Source organism: Lolium perenne, chromosome 1, assembly GCF_019359855.2.
Source record: "Lolium perenne isolate Kyuss_39 chromosome 1, Kyuss_2.0, whole genome shotgun sequence".
Taxonomy (NCBI): Eukaryota; Viridiplantae; Streptophyta; class Magnoliopsida; order Poales; family Poaceae; genus Lolium; species Lolium perenne.
The window spans coordinates 63,556,927-63,578,458 of record NC_067244.2 but is presented as its reverse complement, the minus strand read 5'-3'; positions in this window follow the sequence as shown (position 1 = coordinate 63,578,458).

The following is a 21,532-nucleotide window of genomic DNA, read 5'->3' as shown; positions in this document are numbered from 1 at the left end:
TTGGTCATGACTCGTTCGTCCGGTTCGGGCTTGGGGACGTCGGAGTCGCGCATGAAGCTCCAGTACTCGGAGATCATGCCCTCGTTCTGGAGCTCTCTAAGCTCTGCGTCTGTGGTCTCACAGGGCCACCATTGACCCCTCACGCCTTCACGGCTCCGGGCCTTGGAAGCCTTCTTGTTTTCCGATTCCTGAACCTTGGCTGCCATTCTAGCTTGACCTTGGAGTTCTTCTTCGAGTTCTTCAGCTGTTGGGATACGGCCTAGTAAGGTACTGGAAGAGGCGGAGAATGGTTGAGCAAGCCTAATGTCGGAAACGTATGGTGGCAGATATGAAATGGGATCCGGACAGATTGGTTCTACAGTGCTGGGTTCCGGGCTACTCGGAGAACTACCAGTACAATAGGATGAACCATGCGGCATGCTTCCGGCTGCACCCATGCAAACTAAGTTGAGTAACCGGAAACTACGCTAGTCTACTTCTTCTTCTACAAGGCCGGTGCACGTACCGTTAATGGCGCGGCGGTCCGGCGAAGCTCCGGTGGGATGGAGGTCGCAAAACTTGGAGTAAACTTCGCACTTTGACCACCAATCGGTGGCGGGGAGAAATTCCCGATCAACCGTGGGGATCTTGGTGCGGAAGGGGGCTTGGAGCGGCGGCGAAAGAAGCTTCCCGTGGAGAGAGCTCGCCGGAGTCGAGATCTGATGGGCGGCGCGCCGCGGGGAGGAAGACGAAGTGGTGACGAGGTGAAAAGAATGCGAAGTTACCGCGCGCGGGGGTATTTATAGACCTCGCGCGGAGATTCGTGATTCAGATCTGACGGTAGGAACGGAACGGTCACGCCGTCAGATGATAGACACGTGTCTTAGGTCAAAAACGGTAAAATGACGTGGAGGTAACTTAACTGTGTGCTCCCGAAATTTCCGGCTAAAGATTCGCATCTCCGAAAATTTAGCGCGGGAAAAAAGGAAGTTGCGCGCGGGAAAAGTGGAATCTCCGTTACATTGCCGATCCAGAAGAAAAGAAGTTTTCCAAATAGATGATACCGGAAACAAGTAAAAGTTTTGAAGCTCTTCAAGATTCTCTTCGGATCCGAGCTGAGTGAAGTCGAAGGAATGATGAATCTCGGAGAACTTCGGAGGCTACTGTTGTGGGTATACTTTATGGGTATATCAACGGCATGGCCTAGATCCGGCAAGCCCGGGTGGCCCACAGATGGTGATGTGGCATGTGGCCCATCGGGCGGCCCAGTTGCTGTAGATCCTGAAGGATGAAGACCAGTCCAGGAACAGGAAGCCGGATCCCAACCGACCTACGAAGAAGGCCGGATCCGTGAAGGCCCATGAAGTATCCGGATCCAGCACGTTCTTGGAGGAAGGCGGATCCTTGACGTACACGGCAAGATATTATACCGTAGTTAGGCGACTTGTATTCCGGCTAGGACTCTCCATGTAAATCCTAGATCCGTGCGCCTTTATAAGTCGGATCCTGGGAGCCCTAGAGGCACAACCACAACTCATTGTTACAATGCGAAAGCGCCCAGATAATTCCAGACAAGCAGCAGTAGGCCCTGTCCTCGTGCAGGTGTTCCGAAGCTGGGTAAATCGCGTACCACCGTCTCGAGTGCACTCCGCCCTATGGCACCTACTTCTTCTCCCCCTCGTGAGGATCCCTCCTCCGAGGTACCGTCGAATAGGCAACGACAGGCTGGGAACGTTTTTTTGTCCGGCGCACCCCAAATACCTTTGGGGGAAGGTTTGGGGACGCGACTGGAGATGCTCTAACTCGTGCGCCACTTGATTCGTCTCCCGCGAACAATGTTGAAATGAAACTTCAGCATTTGAGTCAGCTTTCACAAAACATTCAGCACGGATTGTTGAGCATATGGACTTAAGAGCTCAACCGATCCATGATAGGACTAGATTAGACCAAACAAAAGTTTTTGGAAGCGAGGGTTGATGATTGTATGAGATTAGGTCATGTGGGGGATTTGAGGGTATTGGATAAGAGCATCTTCAACAGAAGCGTTATAATAGCGCGCGCTAAAAGACATTTACAGCGTTGTTTTAGGCTTTGACGTGGGCCCTAAAATGCGGTGCTTCACCGGATGCTCTATTTCTCAGGCGCGATAAAACAACGCTTCACCGGACACTGCCTTTTACAGCGCGCGCTACCACAGAAACACAACTCTCACAACCATCTATTCAGATGAAGATCAAACACACAAATAAAATCAACAATAAATAGTTCAATTATTGTAACACAAATAAACATCAAGAATGAATAGTTCAAATGAATAAAATGGATGTATAAATAACAATACAACAAAAGAACCAATACAACAAATGCAACAAATGGTAAAATAAACTGAATTTGTTCATTGTTGCCCATGCCACTTCCACCACTCCTCGCCGCAAGCATTCCTTCTTTGCTCGAAAAACCGATCATGCTTCGTCACCTCCTTGCAAATATGTTTGAACCACAACGTCAGACGAATCAACCTGTTGTGCCCTTCAATGCGCTTCCTCCACAACTTCCGACGATCGAACACGGAACCATCATGCTTCGGCCGCTTTGCGTGCATAGCCAAAATCATCAACATATTTCCTTCCTCTTCTAAATCCATCTCCTTATCTGACGTATCATACGAGGAGCTCATCTACGATGGTAAAAATCCTAATTTTAGGCATCGAAATCACCTCTATAAACAACGGAAAATCGATTTGGTCGAACGCCACATACCTGCGCGCGGCTCATGTTGAACCCGTGGCGGTAGCGGTGCGGTTGAACGCTCGCTTGATTGGAGCAGCGTCGGCGAACAAGCGGCAGTGGCGGTGCAGTTGACTCCCGCTTGATTGGAGCAGCCCATGCAAGGAAGGGGCGGCGGCGGCGCGGTTGTCGCCCGTCAATTAGAGCAGCGCCGGCGCGCCAAAAAAATCTCGTGGAGTACCGGCGCGCGCTGATCTACACCGGCGAGCAAGGCGGCGGCGGAACCGATGCGGAATAGGGGCGGCGGCGCCGGAGTGGGAGGCGGAAATGGAGAAGCGGCGGAGGGTGAATTTTCAGGGGTCGTTGGCCGCGTGGTGCGCTCGTTGTGGCTTTTCACGCGCACTGAAACGCAAGCGGCATATTGGGTGCGCGCGATTGTGCAAATTGGCGCGCGAGAAAATATTTACAGCGCACGATTTTAGCGTTTGTGTTGGAGCGACCAAAACGACTGGCGGTTTTTTCGGCGCGACACTATTATAGTGAAGATGCTCTAAAGGGAGGGTAGGGTTTCACTCGATTCCTTGGAAAATTATCTCCACTGATTCTAAAAACTCCATTACCAAACTAGGCGCGCGTTAAAGGAAAAAAAAACAGATTATAACAGACGGGGATCATGACACGGTCACACGGACACGCCCACCCACCCACCGGCGCAGACGACGGAGGCGGCGACGCGTCGCACTCGCTTCACGTGCTGCACCTCGTCCCATGCAGAGTCCGTAGACACGCTGCGCCACACGTATGCACATCGATCACGTTCTCTCACAGTACCTCGCGGTACTTCATTTCTGTGCGGGCATGCATCTGTACCTGTCTGGGTCGCCGCTTCGGGCGCCACACAGCTTGACTGGTTGCTCCCGTGCCGGCCGGCCATGCTAAATTTGCACCGGCACGTCCGCTCCAATCATAGCGATGCAAAATCGGGGCCAGTAGATTCGTGCCAGTATTGTGAGTGCCACCTGCTTTGGAGAGTAGCTAGAATCATGCCATTGATCACTTGATTTACGGAGATGATTAAAACCCTAGCAATGGAGATCCAATCAGAGACGGCTAGAACCGCACACATAGCCATATACTCAAATGTTACAACATGGGTTGCAAGTGTGATTCGAATTCGTGTTCAGTCAAGTGATAATTAGCCACTCCCTTAATATTGTTGAGAGTTCTAATGTGCCTTTTTAACCTCTATCTCCACTCTTCATCATCATTCTAAAATTTTCATGTTCATTTTCTGTAAATTATGTGCATCACTAAAATAAAAGTTATGTGTTCACATTGTTGTGTTAGTTGTGTATTCTTAGAGCATCTCCAGTTACGTTCTCCAAAGTAGCCACCAAATGGCGTCGAATTTAAAAATGTTTGGGGGATGCCTCCGTTTCATGCCGCGCTTGGGGCACGTCTCTCCTCAGCCACTTTCCCCAAACTTGTTTTTACATTAGAATAACTCTTTTTTTTTGTTTTTGTTGTATTTTCATTTAAATAGAGAGGAGAAACATTACACAAACTAATACATAGTTTGGAACGTAGTTAAAACATTGTAAAATGAGAAAACCTAACTACTGTTAGCCTCGCAGATTTCATGTGTTCGCTGCCAAGAAAAAGGGAGGCGAGGGAGAGGCGGCGCGCATTAACGCCAGCACGGAGAGGTAGGTGCGACGAGACGTGTCGATGCGCCTCTGTGAAAACTGCACCATCGCCGCGCTCCAATAACTTCCGTCGCGAGGTAGACGACGGTTGCACGACCTTGATGTGTCAATGACACGTCGGACCCGTCACTTCCCGCCTCGCTTCTCGCTCTGTCCGGTGTGCCCGAAGCGTCCCCTGTGGAGCGGAGACGATCTCAAGGCACCGGACACCGTATTAAGCCGTGCCGAGCAAAATGTACCTTTGGAACGTGCGACTGGGATTGGTTAAATATCCGGCCCATAAAGTTTTGGAAAACGCTTTGAGGTGCGAGACTAGAGATGCTCTTACTCCGAGGTTTCCAACGTACGAAAACGATCAAGCCACTTAATGCGAAGTTCGTTACTTCAACATGTTATAATAAATCCCTATAATAAAAGTTATTGCTTCCACTAATTAAACAAATATGAGAATCGCTTAATATTCCAGCAGATATGATCATTACATATGCTGCCGATGCGTAGAATTTTGGCTGGTCCTACTTAAAGAGGCCGAACAGATAAGCATATGCCGCTAGATTCAGTGCACTAGATCGGACACAAATAATGCAGCAACATAACGTAGCTGGACGGATGGGGATTCCGGCGAAGAGCAATGGATGCATGCCTAGCTACCCTGCAACGCAACGCAAGGCCGGCCTGGATCGATGGCCATGGCTTAGCTGATCTCTGATCGAGTGGATCGGATCCATACGGATGCATGAACCAGCAACCTGTTTCGGGTGCATTGCACCAGACACAACGATCCAACTGCACTGCACTGCACGGCCATCAAAGGCTAGGACGTGGTGCACTGCACCCTAGACGTACGTACGGACAAGGCACCAACGGCCTCGTCGCCACGTATCCGTTATCTTGATCAGGCTATGTCGGGCGTCCCGCACTCGTGGCAGCGGTTGGTCTCGTCCTCCCGGCCCGTCGGGTCCGGTCGGTCAAGCTAGGCTAGCTCTCTTGCCGCGCAATACCTGCGATTTTTTTTAAATAATACACTTTTAATTATCAATTCCAGAAATAATATTAATTTTTAGGAAATTTCAGAAATAATACACCGTCGGGTTCGATGAACCCGAGATTGGAATATCGGGGTTCTGAAACCAGAGTTCGTAATTTCGGGGATGAGGAACCCGACATTAGGATTCCCCTGCGCCGTGAAAAAATAAAAAAGCGAGAAAGAAGAAATCGGGGTCTGGGAACCCGATTTTAATAAATTGGTCAAGCTGGACCCGATTTTAAAAAATCGGGGTTGTTGAACCCGATTTGTTTACAGCAGGAATTTTTCCCGCCTTTTCGCGTTCGCACCGCCATGTTTCCCTCCCGCCCTTGCTGCCACCCTTCCCGCCAGTTCTTCCCGCCATCATCTCCCGCCACTATCTCCCGCTATATTTTCCCGCCACGCCGTCGAATTTTTGCCTATAAAAGCAGGCATCACTACTCTGGATTGCACAAGTTCTTCTATCTTTTTTTTCCTGTTTGCTCACCCTTAGCCATCATGAGTGTGTCGTGCTCTGACCAGGAGTTTAGGCCGGTGAAGGCGAAGGCTGCAAGTTTTCCCCAGGGTGTGACTGCGGAGCGGTGTTGGTGACATACCCTTCTTCATCTTCACATCCATATATTCCATAATGGCCTGACAGTACGGAGTGTTTGGATTGTCCAGCATATGACTCACAGCCAACTGGCGTCTCTCTTTGAAATAATTCATAGTGCCATATAAAATACCCTCCACAAGGGCTTTCAGCGGCAATGCCCTATTTCCCGTAAGCACGAAGTTGTATGATTCAGTAAGGTTGGTAGTCATCACACCATACCTAGCTCCATGTGTGTCATGCAGCAAAGACCACCTTTCTAATGGCTCGTGCTCTATCCACTCTACAAATTTTTAATCCGTCATCCCGGACTCCTTCTAGTATTGGGTGGGTCAAATCCAGGCAGGTCACATAGCCCAATAGGATCTGGCTCGGGGGTTACTGGAACCTGTGTACCCTGTGCCACAGCTGCTGCATGAGCTGCTGCTAATGCAGCTCGGGCGGCTAACTGATACGTCTCAAACGTATCCATAATTTCTTATGTTCCATGCTACTTTTATGATGATACTCACATGTTTTATACACACTTTATGTCATTATTATGCATTTTCCGGCACTAACCTATTGACGAGATGCCGAAGAGCCAGTTGCTGTTTTCTGCTGTTTTTGGTTTCAGAAATCCTACAAAGGAAATATTCTCGGAATTGGACGAAATCAACGCCCAGGGTCTTATATTTCCACGAAGCTTCCAGAAGACCGAAGGGGATACGAAGTGGGGCGACGAGGCGCCGACACCACAGGGCCGCGCGGCCTGGGTGGGCCCCGCGCCGCCCTATGGTGTGGGGCCCTCGCGCCGCCTCCAACCCTACCCTTCCGCCTACTTAAAGCCTTCGTCGCGAAACCCCCTGTACCGAGAGCCACGATACGGAAAACCTTCCAGAGACGCCGCCGCCGCCAATCCCATCTTGGGGGATTCAGGAGATCGCCTCCGGCACCCTGCCGGAGAGGGGAATCATCTCCCGGAGGACTCTTCATCGCCATGATCGCCTCCGGATTGATGTGTGAGTAGTTCACCCCTGGACTATGGGTCCATAGCAGTAGCTAGATGGTTGTCTTCTCCTCATTGTGCTATCATGTTAGATCTTGTGAGCTGCCTATCATGATCAAGATCATCTATTTGTAATGCTACATGTTGTGTTTGTTGGGATCCGATGAATATGGAATACTATGTCAAGTTGATTATCAATCTATCATATATATGTTGTTTATGTTCTTGCATGCTCTCCGTTGCTAGTAGAGGCTCTGGCCAAGTTGATACTTGTAACTCCAAGAGGGAGTATTTATGCTCGATAGTGGGTTCATGCCTCCATTGAATCTGGGACAGTGACAGAAAGTTCTAAGGTTGTGGATGTGCTGTTGCCACTAGGGATAAAACATCGATGCTTTGTCTAAGGATATTTGTGTTGATTACATTACGCACCATACTTAATGCAATTGTCTGTTGTTTGCAACTTAATACTGGAAGGGGTTCGGATGATAACCTGAAAGTAGACTTTTTAGGCATAGATGCATGCTGGATAGCGGTCTATGTACTTTGTCGTAATGCCCTGATTAAATCTCATAGTAGTCATCGTGATATGTATGTGCATTGTTATGCCCTCTCTATTTGTCAATTGCCCAACTGTAATTTGTTCACACAACATGCTATTTATCTTATGGGAGAGACACCACTAGTGAACTGTGGACCCCGGTCCATTCTTTACATCTGAAATACAATCTACTGCAATACTTGTTCTTTACTGTTCTTCGCAAACAAACATCATCTTCCACACTATACGGTTAATCCTTTGTTTTCAGCAAGCCGGTGAGATTGACAACCTCACTGTTACGTTGGGGCAAAGTACTTTGATTGTGATGTGCAGGTTCCACGTTGGTGCCGGAATCCCTGGTGTTGCGCCGCACTACACTCCGTCACCAACAACCTTCACGTGTTCCTTGACTCCTACTGGTTCGATAACCTTGGTTTCTTACTGAGGGAAAACTTGCTACTGTACGCATCACACCTTCCTCTTGGGGTTCCCAACGGACATGTGTTAACTGCACGCATCAAGCTCTTTTTCTGGCGCAGTTGCCGGGGAGATCAAGACACGCTGCAAGGGGAGACTCCCACATCCAATCTCTTTACTTTGTTTTTGTCTTGCTTTACTTTATTTTATTTACTGCTTTGTTTGTTCTCTATATCAAAAACACAAAAAAAATTAGTTGCTAGTTTTACTTTATTTACTGTCTTGTTTGCGTTCTCTATATTAAAAACACAAAAAAAATTAGTTACTTGCATTTACTTTATCTAGTTTGCTTTATTTATTACTGTTAAAATGAATACTCCTAAGTGCCACAACCTGACCCCGCGTCGCTCCGCACGGGGCGGCTCGGGGAACCCTAGACGCCGCCGCCGCCGGGGCTCCCCTCAGCTCGGCCCCCTTCGCCGCCGCTGCCGCTGGCCGTCGCCACGGTGGCGGCGGGCGCCTCGCCGCCAAAGGTGTCGGGCGGGATCTCGCCGTGGAGGCGTGGGTGGAGACGCGCGGCGCGGCGTCGACCGCGGGGGCGCGTGCTGCGCGAGGCGTCGCGGTGCGCCGGGCGGCGGCCTCGGGCGAGGTCGCCGTGGACCTCGCGGCGGGACGGGCGGAGGACGGCGGCATGGTGCGTGGCTGCTGGCGGCGGCTCGGCGGGCCCGATCTGGGCTTGGCACTGGGCCGGTCGGGCAGTGGCCATTGCGGGCGCTGCGTGGCCGGTGCCGGGAAGGTGGCCGGTGCCGGGGAAGGTGGTGGCGCGTGGCCGTGTGGGGCGGCGGCGCCGAGGGTGGCGGGGCACCGCCGGGTCGGATCCGGCCTGCGGGCCGGCTCCGGCGTGGGTGGTCCGGCGTCGCGGCTGGCTGGCGCGGGAGGCCCTGGCCGTGGTGGTGCTGCAATGGTGCAGTGGTAGGTGCTGGTGGAGTTCCGGGGGCGGCTGCCCCGGGCAGCGGCGAAGTGTTGGTGGGCATGGTGGAAGAAGGTGGTCCGGTCTTGGGCACGAAGCAGGATGGCGCGACAAGTCCCAGGCTAACGCCTTGTCTCGGTTGCTGGCCGGCCGGCAGCTGGCCGAGGCCGGCGATGGCGGCGGCTTCGGGCGCCGCTCCCTTCTTGAAGGCATCGCCGAGGTGACGTTGTGGCTTCTTGTCTGGGTTTGCTCCGGGGAAATCCCTAGATCCGCCGTGATCGGTCGATGGCGGCATTCTTGTGTCGTCTTCCCTCTTGAGGGCATCGATTTGGAGCTGCTTAGGCCGGAGGGACCCGTGGAAGTTGGATGGTGTTGGCGTCATGGGTTGCGTGGCGACGATGACAATGGTGAGCGGATCGGAGTTGCGGCATGTTCTTCGTCACCCCTGCCGTGATGGTGAAGTCGGAGCTGCGAGGCGACTTGTGGCAACGATGCCACTTGATTGGTGCTTGCGTCGGTGCAAGGCGTGCAACTTCTCCTATGAAGGTCACAGTTGAAGTCGGAGCTGCCTCCTCCTCGACGTGCTTGGGGGTCGACTGTTTGGCACAGGCTCACTTGGGTTCCGTTGTCGTTTGCGGCGAGGGTCTCGATGGCGGATGTCTAAAGTGAAGTCGGAATCGCTGTCTCGTGGAGGAGTGACGACGATGACGCTCGATGACATCCTCAACGGGTCTTTCTCCTCGATGGCGTCTATGCTTCGTGTGGGTAGCCAGGTTGGCGGGGTGCTAAGTGTGTGTTGTTGGTTTTCGCCCGATTTTCTCCAAAAAATTGGGCACTTTCTTCTTAATTAATAGATTGAGGCAAAGCTTTTGCCTCCGTTTCAAAAAAAAAAAATGAATACTCCTGAAAACACTAAGTTGTGTGACTTCACTAGCACAAATAATAATGATTTCCTATGCACACCTATTGCTCCACCTGCTACTACAGCAGAATTTTTTGAAATTAAACCTGCTTTACTAAATCTTGTTATGAAAGAGCAATTTTCTGGTGTTAGTTCTGATGATGCTGCTGCCCATCTTAATAATTTTGTTAAACTTTGTGAAATGCAAAAGTATAAGGATGTAGATGGTGATATTATAAAATTGAAATTGTTTCCTTTCTCATTAAGAGGAAGAGCTAAAGATTGGTTGCTATCTTTGCCTAAGAATAGTATTGATTCATGGACTAAATGTAAAGATGCTTTCATTGGTAGATATTATCCTCCTGCCAAAATTATATCTTTGAGAAGTAGCATAATGAATTTTAAGAAATTGGATAATGAACATGTTGCTCAAGCATGGGAAATAATGAAATCTTTGGTAAAGAATTGCCCAACCCATGGACTAACTACATGGATGATCATCCAAACCTTCTATGCAGGATTAAATTTTCTTCGCGGAACCTATTGGATTCAGCTGCTGGAGGTACCTTTATGTCCATCACTTTGGGGGCGGCAACAAAGCTTCTTGATGATATGATGATAAATTACTCTGAATGGCACACTGAAAGGGCTCCACAAGGTAAGAAGGTAAATTCTGTTGAAGAAACCTCCTCCTTGAGTGATAAGATTGATGTTATTATGTCTATGCTTGTGAATGGTAGATCTAATGTTGATCCAAATAATGTTCCTTTAGCTTCATTGGTTGCTCAAGAAGAGAATGTTGATGTGAACTTCATTAAAAGTAATAATTTCAACAACAATGCTTATAGGAATAATTCTGGTAACAATTATAGGCCATATCCTTTTAATAATGGTAATGGTTATGGTAATTCTTATGGTAATTCTTACAATAATAATAGGAATATACCCTCTGGTCTTGAAGCCATGCTTAAATAATTTATTAGTACACAAACTGCTTTTAACAAATCTGTTGAAGAAAAGCTTGGTAAAATTGATATTCTTGCTTCTAAGGTTGATAGTCTTGCTGTGGATGTTGATCTTTTAAAATTGAAAGTTATGCCTAATGAAGATAAAGAGATTAAGTCATTTGCTACAGAAAACGCCATACAAGTTCAAATTAATGAAAATATTAGATTGATGGCTGAATTGCATGCTAGGTGGGAAAGAGAAGAAAACGAAAAACTTGCTAAAGAGAGTAATGTAGCTAAAGTTTGGACTATTACCACCACTAGTAATGTTGGTGCTTCACATGTTGCTACACCTCCTACTATCAATGGTAAAATAATTGGTGTGCAAAGCGTACAAAACTGCCTGAAACTGCTGAAACTGTTTGTGATAAAACTGCTGAAATTTTTCAAAATATTGGTGAAAATGATCCCATTGTTGTAGATCATAATGGTTTAGATTTTGATGATTGTCATATCTCTGAAGTTATAAAGTTCTTACAAAAACTTGCTAAAAGTCCTAATGCTAGTGCTATAAATTTGGCCTTTACAAAACATATTACGAATGCTCTCATAAAAGCTAGAGAAGATAAACTAAAACTTGAAACTTCTATTCCTAGGAAGTTAGAAGATGGTTGGGAGCCTGATGTCTACGGGTGCTTCTATTCTTGTAGACAGTGTTGGGCCTTCAAGAGCAGAGGTTTGTAGAACAGCAGCAAGTTTCCCTTAAGTGGATCACCCAAGGTTTATCGAACTCAGGGAGGAAGAGGTCAAAGATATTCCTCTCAAGCAACCCTACAATCACGATAGAAGAAGTCTCTTGTGTCCCCAACACACCTAATACACTTGTCAGATGTATAGGTGCACTAGTTCGGCGAAGAGATAGTGAAATACAAGTAGTATGAATGAATATGAGCAGTAGTAACGGCGCCAGAAAAGTGCTTGCTGGCGTGCAGCTGATGGTAGTAATATTGCAGGAAGTAAAGATGCAATAAAACAGTAAACAAGCGATGATTGCAATATTTGGAAACAAGGCCTAGGGATCATACTTTCACTAGTGGACACTCTCAACATTGATCACATAAATAAATAAGTTCTCTTCCTTTGTGCTACATATACTCTTGTTTGATAATGAACACCATTCGTTGTGTAGGGCTACAAGAGCTCCCTCAAGCCGGAGTTAACAAGCTCCACAACATTCGGCATTCATATTTAAGTAACCTTTAGAGCATAATAGATCTTTGCAATTTAAACCGAGTACTAACATAGCATACACACTGTCACCTTTACACTATGAAGGGGGAATGAATCACATCAATACTATCATAGTAATAATTAACTCCATAACCTACAAGAGATTATGATCATAACCTACGCCTAGAACTTCACGATGCACACACTGTCACCATTACACCGTGAAGGAGGAATAGACTACTTTAATAACATCACAAGAGTAACACATAGATGAATAGTGATACAATGCTCATCATATGGATCTCAATTATGAAAGGCAATTCATGAGATCATTGTATTGGGGTACATGAGAGAGAGATTAACCACATAGCTACCGGTAGAGCCCTCAGCCCCGGGGGAGAACTACTCCCTCCTCATCATGGGAGACAGTGATGGCGATGGAGATGGCGGTGGTGTCGATGGAGATGACTCCGGGGGCAATTCCCCGTCCCGGCAGGGTGCCGGAACAGAGACTTCTGTCCCCCGAATTGGAGTTTCGCGATGGTGGCGGCGTCCCTGGAGTCTTTCTGGAGTTTCGTCAATCGGTGTCGAAGTTTTAGGTCACGAGGGCTTATATGGGCGAAGAGGCGGCGCAAGAGGGGCACTAGGGCGCCCTCCTCATAGGCCGACGCGGCCAAGCCTGAGCCCGCGCAGCCCTATTGTCTGGGGGGCCCAGGCCTCCCCTCCGACTCTCCTTCGGTGTCCTGGTCCGTCTCGGTGAATTATGATGTTTGGTCTTCGTTTCGTCGAATTCCGAGAATATTGCCCGAACAGCCTTTCTGGAACCAAAAACAACAGAAAACAGGAACTGGCACTTTGGCATCTCGTTAATAGGTTAGTTCCGGAAAATGCATAAAAACGATATAAAGTATGAACAAAACATGTAGGTATTGTCATAAAACTAGCATGGAACATCAGAAATTATAGATACGTTGGAGACGTATCAAGCATCCCCAAGCTTAGTTCCTACTCGTCCTCGAGTAGGTAAACGATAAAAGAATAATTTCTGTAGTGACATGCTACTTACATAATCTTGATCATACTATTGTAAAGCATATGAGATGAATGGAGTGATTCAAAGCAATGGTAAAGACAATGATTAAACAACTGAATCATATAGCAAAGACTTTTCAATGAATAGTACTTTCAAGACAAGCATCAATAAGTCTTGCATAAGAGTTAACTCATAAAGCAATAGATTCAAAGTAGAAGGTATTGAAGCAACACAAAGGATGATTAAGTTTCAGCAATTGCTTTCAACTTGTAACATGTATATCTCATGGATAGTTGTCAACATAAAGCAATATAACAAGTGCAATAAGTAAACATGTAAGAATCAATGCACACAGTTTACACAAGTGTTTGCTTCTAAGATAGAAAGAAGTAGGTAAACTGACTCAACAATAAAGTAGAAGAATGGCCCTTCGCAGAGGGAAGCATGGATTACTATTTTTGTGCTAGAGCTTTTATTTTGAAAACATAGAAACAATTTTGTCAACGGTAGTAATAAAGCATATGCGTTATGTATAAGATATCCTATAAGTTGCAAGCCTCATGCATAGATTACCAATAGTGCTCGCACCTTGTCCTAATTAGCTTGGATTAACATGGATTATCATTGTATACATATGTTTCAACCAAGTGTCACAAAGGGGTACCTCTATGCCGCCTGTACAGAGGTCTAAGGAGAAAGTTCGCATTGGATTTCTCGCTTTTGATTATTCTCAACTTAGACATCCATACCGGGACAACATAGACAACAGATAATGGACTCCTCTTTAATGCATAAGCATTCAACAACAGTTAATATTCTCATAAGAGATTGAGGTTTTGTGTCCAAACTGAAACTTCCACCATGATTCATGGCTTTAGTTAGCGGCCCAATGTTCTTCTCTAACAATATGCATACTCAAACCATTTGATCATGAAAATCGCTCTTACTTCAGAAAATATCTAGACTCTAGAGAACAATCATGCAAACCAAATTTTAACAAGCTCTATGCAGTTCTTCATTAATGGGTACAAAGTACATGATGCAAGAGCTTAAACATGATCCATATGAGCACAACAATTGCCAAGTATCAAATTATTCAAGACATTATACCAATTACCACATGCAGCATTTTCTGTTTCCAACCATATAACAATGAACGAAGCGGTTTCAACCTTCGCCATGAACATTAAGAGATAGAACTAAGAACACCAGTGTTCATATGAACAAGCGGAGCGTGTCTCTCTCCCACACAGGCATGAATTTATTCAAACAAAACAAAAACAAACAGACGCTCCAAGTAAAGTACATAAGATGTGACCGAATAAAAATATAGTTTCAAGAGAAGAAACCTGATAAATTGTTGATGAAGAAGGGGATGCCTTGGGCATCCCCAAGCTTAGATGCTTGAGTCTTCTTGAAATATTGAGGGATGAACCACGGGGGCATCCCCAAGCTTAGAATTTTCACTCTTCTTGATCATAGTATATCATCCTCCTCTCTTGACCCTTGAAAACTTCCTCCACACCAAACTTAAAACAAACTCATTAGAGGGTTAGTGCATAATCAAAATTTCACATGTTCAGAGGTGACACAATCATTCTTAACACTTCTGGACATTGCCCAAAGCTACTGGAAGTCAATGGAACAAAGAAATCCATCCAACACAGCAAAAGAGGCAATGCGAAATAAAAGGCAGAATCTGTCAAAACAGAACAGTCCGTAAAGACGAATTTTTTAGAGGCACTGGACTTGCTTAGATGAAAATGCTCAAATTGAATGAAAGTTGCGTACATATCTGAGGATCACGCACGTAAATTGGCAGATTTTTCTGAGTTACCTACAGAGAACCCTGCCCAAATTCGTGATAGACAGAAATCTGTTTCTGCGCAGTAATCCAAATCTAGTATCAACCTTACTATCAAAGACTTTACTTGGCACAATAATACAATAAAATAAAGATAAGGAGAGGTTGCTACAGTATTAACAACTTCCAAGACACAAATATAAAACAAAATTGCTGTAGTAAAATAAACACATGGGTTATCTCCCAAGATGTTCTTTCTTTATAGCCGTTAAGATGGGCTCAGCAATTTTAACGATGCTCGCACAAGGATGAGAGTTGAAGCAAAAGAGATCATCAAAAAGCAAGTTCAAAACATATTTAAGTCTAACCCACTTCCTATGAAAAGGAATCTTGTACACAAATAAATTCATGAAGAACAAAGTGACAAGCATAAGAAGGCAATACAAGCGCAACTTCAAAATTCTCAACATAAAGAGGGGAAACTTAATATTCTTAAGATGCATATAACCATGTTTCCCTCTCTCATAATAACTTTCAGTAGCATCATTGATGAAATCCAAAATATATCCATCACTTAAAACATTCTTGTCATGGTTCATGTGCATAAAAGTATCATTATTTTTGGCATAAGAAAAACTCTTCTCATTAATAGTAATTGGAGCAGGATCATTATCAAGAATTTGAACATGGTAAACAAGTTGCATACTAAGGGAATGGTTTTTGGCAATCCAATCATAACTATGACAAGTTTCATAAGGATAGTTATAACCTATATCATAGCATTCTTTATAATAATCATCAAAGATTGGAGGCACAGTGTCATCATAAGAAATAGAATAGTTATCTTTCACAGTATGTTCATCTGTGACCATACCATCATTGTTACTAGAAGGAGATGTATCAAACATATAATGATCAGTAGCAAAAGGATTTTCAAACACCTCATCCCTAAGCTTAGAGCTTTCTATATCATTATGGGAGGAAGCATGGATAGTACTGATACTATGGCAATTATTAACATTATCATTTTCAGAATTAGTTTCCCAGAGATTTGCAATATCAAAAGTAGTGTGCTCTTTAAAATCATGATCACTAATGTAGGTAAAGGGCATAGGAAGATCATTGTACTCAGATTCATTATCATAATAATCATCAGGAGCAACATACTTGCGGTTACCTATCGTTATCTCATACACGCGGGGATATGCCGTTACCTCTTTCTTTTTATTCCCCCTCTTCTTCTTCTTCTTCGCTTCCTTCTTCTTCTTCTTTTCCTTCTCCTCGTTCCCTTCTTCAGGAGGGAGAGGCTTGAAGGGAGGCTTCTCCACATAACCTGATTTATTTCCAGCAACAATAGAAGAAACTTGGGAGGATTCCTCCTTTTCATTAATAAGTTCAAAACACACAGCGGTCCTATCATATTTTGGCAAGGTGTCATCTTCTAAAATGTTTTGTATGTAAGTATTTGTATGGAAATTATCAATGCAATAAGAAAAACACCCATGCAGGACATCATCAATATCAAGATCACTCATATGTAACAAAGAGATTTTTCTTGATAACTCTTCACACCACAAAAATAAAGTAAGTTCATCATGCTGATTAGGAGTAATTTCATCATCACAATACAAATTTGCAGCACTCATGGGGTTCGAATTATCATTGGAGGAGCATTGAAAATTAAAATGACCCGCTCTATGGCAAAGTTCACAAATAAAAGGATAGAGGGCACAAACTTTTTTACCAAGATCATCTAGAGCCCTAGACCACTTTCTAGTTTTTTCATTCATATGGTGGATACAATATTCATCTTCGATTTGATTAATTCCACAGGGTCTATGCATTCCACAAAAATTAACATGCTTATAAGAAATAGCATTCTCAGAAGTTTGAGCATGTTTATTGCAATCATTAACAACAATTTCATTTTCCATGCAAGTGTCTTTGAAAGGTTCATGATACTTATCAAAATTCTTCCTAGGCAATTCAAAATGAGAGGCAAAAGCTTTATAAAGATTTGCAACAACTTGAGAGTCAAGACCATAAGTAGCACTCATATTTCGAATTGTATCAGTATCCATAAAAGTTTCAATGCATTCATAATCATAATTTATACCTGACTCTTTACCTTTGTCGTTCTCCCAATCTTCAGCGTTCTCCTGAATCCGATTAAGAAGGTCCCGTTTAAACTCTTCTTTATTGCGCGTGAATGATCCAGAACAAGCAGTATCCAGCAAGGTTTTATCTTGAAAAGAAAGTCTTGCATAGAAATTATCAATGATGATATTACCAGGAAGCTCATGATTGGGGCATTTGAGCATTAAAGATTTCAATCTCTCCCATGCTTGAGCAATACTCTCTCCATCATGAGGCCAGAAATTATATATGCGGTTTCGGTCTTAGTGAATTTCACTTGGAGGATAGAATTTAGAGTAAAATAGAGGCACAATATCCTTCCAATCAAGAAAATGCCCATCCTTCAGCAGTTTGTACCAATGCGCCGCTTTACCAGACAACGACATAGATAATAATTTCTTCTTCACTTCATCCATAGAGATACCTGCACACTTGAATAACCCGCATAATTCATGCAAAAACAGTAAATGATCTCCAGGATGGACAGTTCCATCCCCTTCATAGCGGTTATCCATAACACGTTCAATAATTTTCATAGGTATTTTATATGGAATACTTTCAGTAGGTGGATTTAAAATATCACAAGCATCATTAGAGTTATCGCATATGGGAGATAAAGTATTATCAGAGCAAATTTTCTCCCGTAAAGATGGGAAGCTAAAAAGATCACAAAAACTAGCTTCCCCAAGCTTAGACTTCTCTATAGCATTAGTAGTAATTGCGTTCATACTAATAACATTGCTACTAGCATGCAAATAAGGTTCCATAGGTTTTTTAATTTTCGCATCAAACAATTATAAATCAGGAAAAAGATTAAAAAGCTCACCAATTTTTTTGTTGTTTTCCATTATGCCTAACCAGTGAAAATAAAAACAAGAAACAAAAAGATGCAATTGCAGGATCTAAAGGAAATAGCTTCGAGCACTCACACACCAGCAACAGTGCTAGGAAATAGCTTAGTAGTCGGAGGATGTGAATACCTTTTACCTTACCTCCCCGGCAACGGCGCTAGAAAAGTGCTTGATGTCTACGGGTGCTTCTATTCTTGTAGACAGTGTTGGGCCTCCAAGAGCAGAGGTTTGTAGAACAGCAGCAAGTTTCCCTTAAGTGGATCACCCAAGGTTTATCGAACTCAGGGAGGAAGAGGTCAAAGATATTCCTCTCAAGCAACCCTGCAATCACGATACAAGAAGTCTCTTGTGTCCCCAACACACCTAATACACTTGTCAGATGTATAGGTGCACTAGTTCGGCGAAGAGATAGTGAAATACAAGTAGTATGAATGAATATGAGCAGTAGTAACGGCGCCAGAAAAGTGCTTGCTGGCGTGCAGCTGATGGTAGTAATATTGCAGGAAGTAAAGATGCAGTAAAACAGTAAACAAGCGATGATTGCAGTATTTGGAAACAAGGCCTAGGGATCATACTTTCACTAGTGGACACTCTCAACATTGATCACATAAATAAATAAGTTCTCTTCCTTTGTGCTACATATACTCTTGTTTGATAATGAACACCATTCGTTGTGTAGGGCTACAAGAGCTCCCTCAAGCCGGAGTTAACAAGCTCCACAACATTCGGCATTCATATTTAAGTAACCTTTAGAGCATAATAGATCTTTGCAATTTAAACCGAGTACTAACATAGCATACACACTGTCACCTTTACAATATGAAGGGGGAATGAATCACATCAATACTATTATAGTAATAATTAACTCCATAACCTACAAGAGATTATGATCATAACCTACGCCTAGAACTTCACGATGCACACACTATCAGCATTACACCGTGAAGGAGGAATAGACTACTTTAATAACATCACAAGAGTAACACATAGATGAATAGTGATACAATGCTCATCATATGGATCTCAATTATGCAAGGCAATTCATGAGATCATTGTATTGGGGTACATGAGAGAGAGATTAACCACATAGCTACCGGTAGAGTGATGACCCACAAGTATAGGGGGTGTACCGTAGTACTTTCGATAAATAAGAGTGTCGAACCCAACGAGGAGGAGAAGGTGTTGACAAGCAGTTTCGATGAAGGATTCACTGTAAATGCTCACAGACAAGTATTCAGGGGGTTTTGATGTAGCAGATAAATAAAGTACGAATAAGTAAAATGCGAGAGAAATTACTGCAGCGAGTGGCCCAATCCTTTTTATTACAAAGGACAAGCCGGTTTGTTTACTTATAATAACCAAACGTTCTCGAGGACACACGGGATTTTAGTCTAGTGCTTTCGCTACATACGGCTAATTAATCTTCATTGTTTTGATAAGTGTTGTGTGGGTGAACCTATGCTAATGTACCGCCCTTCCTAGGATAATACATACTTGTGATTATACCCCTTGCAAGCTGATAACCCACAAGTATAGGGGATCGCGATAGTCTTCGAGGGTAGTATAACCCAAATTTATTGATTCGACACAAGGGGAGGTAAAGAATACTTATAAGCCTTAACAACTGAGTTGTCAATTCAGCTGCACCTGGAAAAGCACTAGCAACAGGGGTGATGTGAAAGTAGCAGTAATATGAGAGCAAATAGTAACAAGAATACGTTGTTAAGAATAGCAATATGAGAGCAATGGCACCAGAAGATAGTTGATACTACTTCCAATGACATATAGAACGAGTATATAATGATGAGAGATGGACCGGGGCTCCCAGCGATCTACACTAGTGGTAACTCTCCAATAAGTGACAAGTGTTGGGTGAACAAATTACAGTTGGGCAATTGATAGGAATCAAAGCATTAAGATAGAACATCAAGATTATTAATTATGTAGGCATGTTTTCCGTATATAGTCGTATGTGCTCGCAATGAGAAACTTGCACAACATCTTTTGTCCTACCAGCCGGTGGCAGCCGGGCCTCAAGGGAAACTACTGGATATTAAGGTACTCCTTTTAATAGAGTACCGGAGCAAAGCATTAACACACCGTGAAAACATGTGATCCTCACATCACTACCATCCCCTCCGGTTGTCCCGATTCTTGTCACTTCGGGGCCATTGGTTCCGGACAGCGACATGTGCATACAACTTGTAGATACAATCTAAGCAATAAGTATAGAGCTCAAATCTAAGATCATGCCACTCGGGCCCTAGTGACAAGCATTAAGCATAACAAGATTGCAGCAACAATAACTTCACAAACTTTATAGATAGACTAATCATAATGTATCATCCATCGGATCCCAACAAACACAACACCGATTACATCAGATGAATCTCAATCATGTAAGGCAGCTCATGAGACCATTGTATTGAAGTACATGGGGGAGAGTATACCGACATAGCTATCGCTAGAACCCGTAGTCCATGGGGGAACTACTCACGGAGCATGGTGGAGGCGGTGGCGTTGATGGAGATGGCTTCCGGCACTTCCCGTTCCGGCAGGTGCCTAACAGAGTTCTGTCCCCCGAATTGGAGTTTCGTGATGGCGGCGGCGCCCCTGGAGTCTTTCTGGAGTTTCGTCAATTGGTACGGTGTTTTTAGGTCTAAAGGGATTTTATAGGCGAAGAGGCGGCGCAGGGGGGCACCTGGGGGCGCCACACCCTAGGCCGGCGCGGCCAGGGTCTGGCCCGCGCCGCCATGTGGTGTGGTGGCCCCCTGGCTCCTCTCCGACTCTTCTTCGGTGTTCTGGAGCCTTCCGGGAAAAATAGGAGGTTTGGCGTTGATTTCGTCCAATTCCGAGAATATTGCCCGAACAGCCTTTCTGGAACCAAAAACAGCAGAAAACAGGAACTGGCACTGTGGCATCTCGTTAATAGGTTAGTTCCGGAAAACACATAAAAACATCATAAAGTGCAAGCAAAACATGTAAGTATTGTCATAAAACAAGCATGGAGCAGCGACAAATTATGGATACGTCGGGGACGTATCAGCATCCCCAAGCTTAGTTCCTGCTCGTCCCGAGCAGGTAAACGATAAAAAGAATAATTTCTGTAGTGACATGCTACTTACATAACCTTGATCATACTATTACAAAGCATATGAAATGAATGAAGTGACTCAAGGCAATGATCTATAGTTGCTAATAAGTAGATAACATATAGCAAAACTTTTCATGAATAGTACTTTCAAGACAAGCATCAAAAGATTGCACAAGAGTTAACTCATAAAGCAATAAATTCAAAGTAAAGGCATCGAAGCAACACAAAGGAAGATATAAGTTTCAGCGGTTGCTTTCAACTTTTAACATGCATATCTCATGGATAATTGTCAACACAAAGTAATATGATGAATGCAAATATGCAAGTATGTAAGAATCAATGCACAGTTGACACAAGTGTTTGCTTCTAAGGTGGGAGGAATAGGTGAACTGACTCAACATAAAGTAAAATAATGGCCCTTCGCAGAGGGAAGCATCGATTGCTATATTTGTGCTAGAGCTTTGGTTCTAAAAACATATAGAGAGCATAAAAAGTAAAATTTTGAGAGGTGCTTGTTGTTGTCAACGAATGGTAGTGGGTACTCTAACCCCCTTGCCAGACAAACCTTCAAAGAGCGGCTCCCATTTTA